The sequence below is a fragment of the Crotalus tigris genome, unplaced genomic scaffold (assembly GCF_016545835.1).
Source record: "Crotalus tigris isolate CLP2741 ecotype Arizona unplaced genomic scaffold, ASM1654583v1 scf7180000018073.2002930, whole genome shotgun sequence".
In the NCBI taxonomy this organism is placed as follows: Eukaryota; Metazoa; Chordata; class Lepidosauria; order Squamata; family Viperidae; genus Crotalus; species Crotalus tigris.
In genome coordinates, this window is record NW_024096808.1 from 1789020 (window position 1) to 1792406 (window position 3387).

The 3387-nt window shown below is 38.2% G+C and overlaps 1 long non-coding RNA gene across 1 annotated transcript; it reads left to right on the plus strand.

Annotated features, from left to right (window-relative positions):
- The first annotated feature begins 2352 nt into the window (after positions 1–2352).
- LOC120309833 lies at positions 2353–2997 on the plus strand. The gene is made up of 2 exons (XR_005557200.1): positions 2353–2536; positions 2791–2997. It is a non-coding gene; the product is annotated as an uncharacterized LOC120309833 (long non-coding RNA).
- The last annotated feature ends 390 nt before the right edge of the window (positions 2998–3387 follow it).

Genomic DNA, 3387 nt, shown 5'->3' on the forward strand with positions numbered 1-3387 from the left:
CAGTTGGGGGTCGCGGCATTAAAAAGGTTGAGAACCACTGTCTTACAGAGAGATACAGAGACAAACCTGAGACTGGAAAAATCCAGCTTCTAACTCAATACCCTTTTTGCACAGACTCAGTAGCACTTTCTTCACATTGGCTGACTGAGTTACCACATGACTCTTCCTGCTCATGAATATTCCAACAGATTGTTTCAGAACAACAACAAAAACTTCAACTCTCTCACCCCCCTCCTCCCCAGGAAAAATTCTGAGCAGTTACTCTAAAAGAATAATTGAAAAGCCACCAAGTTATCATTTCTCTGTTGCACTTAAAATCTTTTTGTTAGGCTGGGATTCATATAGAAATAGCATGTCGACATTTGGCAAGCGAACACTTTTTCCAATAGCTGTGATCTTAGCTGGAGGCTGCTGAGGTGACCTGGAGTAAAGGAGAAGTGATGCATTTAAAGAATACCTATGGGCATGAGGGAAGTTAGCCCAAAGAAGGAAATATTAAAAAGGCAGAAAAATATATTTTTCCTCAAAAGGACTTTTTAAAACCAAACCTGGCTCCAAATCTATCTCTCTGCCCCAAGCAAGATTTTAGCCCCATACAAATGCAGATGTAAAACCATCAGAGAGTTGGAGCCAGAGCAATCAAGAAGACAAAAGAAGATCTGCATACCCCACCCAAACTCTAGGAGTCAGCCCCATCACCTGGGAAGCAGGATAGGATAATAGAATTAAACCACAGATATCAAGGCCTAGACAAACACTCAGAAACAGTCTCAAGGTTCCTGCCACAGAAACGGGAAACTATTCCAAACAAGGCTAGAGGGGGTATAAAAGCCTACTACCCCATGTGCTCAGTCTCTTCTCTCCTCTGTACTTTCCTGAAGATCATCTTTCTACAATAAACTGTAACCTTCTTCCCAAAGCAGTCATCATGTTTGCTTATTTATTCCCGGCTTGGATGAACCAGGATGAAGACCTTACTTCTATCAGTCAGGATCCAGGAAACAGGACACTAAAGATTGCTAGAGAAGAGGGAAGAGAATTCTTCAGCCTCTGCAAAATGTAAATGAAGTACATTGCTTAATCCTCTTCCCATCAGAGAGATAGTTACTAAAGCCAAACTAAGCCAAACCAAATAGCAGACAGTGGTCCCTTGCAGCAGAAATGGGGAAAACAGAAGACCTATTGATTTACCCCAGATTAAATTGATTCTTTCTTGGGCTGCATTAAGAGTAAAACCAGTTGCCAGGATCTGCAGAGTCCAATTAATCCAGATAAATCATGATAGTATTTTACACTGAAATCAGCAGATTGGTGTGCATTTCTTTAGTCATATTTCCCCTCCTCTGTACCCCCACACCCACAGAAAGCTCACCTAGCCTCCTAAAATTAAAAAACAAACGAACAAACAAACAAAAAAGAGGTAAGAAAGAATAAAGCTATAATCCCCGTCAATGGCAAGAAACTGATTGTGAAAACAGTCCACCCACAAATGTTAGTTTCAGCATTGTTAAACTGAAAAATAGCATTTTTGCAAGTCTGAAGGCATTGTAGTTAAGACAAATAAAGCACCTGAATGTATGTGAGGTTGGAGAACACCAAGTTCTGGAACTGATACTGGAGCATTTCCTTCGTTACAGAGGTAGTTTGCTTTCATTTATGTTCAAGCAGAGTCTGGACACATGCTTGGATTCTTGCACTGAGAAAAGGGCTAGATACAATGAACTGCATCATTTATTCTAATCCTCTGATTTTATTACTTTGTTTTTCCTGAAGAGAAAAAAGTTAATATCAATATAAAACAAATGACTGTTTTAAAAAAAATGAGAAACACCTTCTTATATCAGGAAGACTTTTTTTTTTTTTTTTTTGCCTTTTTGGTGGCAGCTAGTGGAAGAAGTGGTAGGTTTGCCAGAAAATCAAGAAAAATGGTGGAGTGAAAACATGTAAGAACAAGGTCACAATGCTGACTTAAAAGCAATTGAGGTTCTTACATAAAGTTACAGTTATAAGTTACTATTCTTTATTTCTTTTAATTTATTTTATTTATTAATTTATTTCTTTTCTTGTTTCCTTTGGGAAATTCTATTCTATTCTATTCTATTCTATTCTATTCTATTCTATTCTATTCTATTCTATTCTATTCTATTCTATGAAGGCACAGTATTTCAGAGACAAATTAGGGCTATCAGGTGTTTGCCCAAGATAAAATAATTTCAATGTTACAATCCCTTTGTCTCATATCTGATCACATTTAAGCCACAGAAGTTGCCATATGAAAGAGATGAGGTCATAATTGCCAAACCCTTTAAATAAAAGGGCAGGAGGAAGCAGAGCTTCATAAACTCAGTCACCATCTTGCAGAACAGACTGCACTGGCTTCATTGAAAGACATGCTCCTCTTGGTCCTTGACTAGCTTAAGACATCATCAGAACCCCAGGAAAATGTCACGATGTAGGTGCAGAAATCCTAATCGCAGCAGGCGGAGACGAAAACGGGGTTCTGGAAGATCAAGGAAAAGAAGGACGGGAAGAAGAGGTAAAGGCAATTTTTATGAAATGCATAAAGCGATGAAAATCAGCAAATAATCAAGTATTACTTTTATTGAAATCGATGTTCTTTATGGGTAAGAAAATTGGAATTTGAATACATATATTCTTTCTCAAGATGAGCTCATCTCAAGTCCTTGGAAACCTGAAATAAATAAATTGTCATTACCTTTTCTAGGATATTTTCAATTACCCAGTCTGTTCTATAGTACTAGGATTTTTTTTTCATTTTTGTTTCCACAGTCTCTGTAGCTCATACAGTTTACTACTACAGGAAGATCAAATAGCTTTGCGAACCTCCCATTCTATGCAACAGTTCTGGACATTTCGGTCATCACCAACAAGATGATTTCTGAATGAACCACAGTTCCAGCAAAGCACATGGTTTGACATTCCCGTTGCTGCTTCCCCAAAGAGGAGCATTCTGTCAATAAAAACCTGAAGCCGCAATGTCTTTTCTGAATTGTTAATTCAGATTTAAATTTCTCGATGGATGGGGTGTATGTATGGGAATTGGGAATCTTTTGTGAACAGGCCTTTGAGATTTTGCAACAATGTTACGATGATGGGATCATGGAATTTGAAGTCCAGGTCTTTGCATATAACAGGTTCACTTAAAACATCTCTGACCAATTACCATTTGTGGCTTGAAGACCTCCAGTGAAAGAGAATCTACCAAATTGTGTAGCAACCTCTTCCACTGTCTGAAAGTGTATACACCTTATGCCCTGATATCTAAACTGATGAGTCAATTTCCCCTTCTAGTAGAAACAAGTGAAATTAACTGGCACTGTTTGGGTGTGGTCATTCAGGCAGCTGTGAATTCCCTCTAAGAATAGG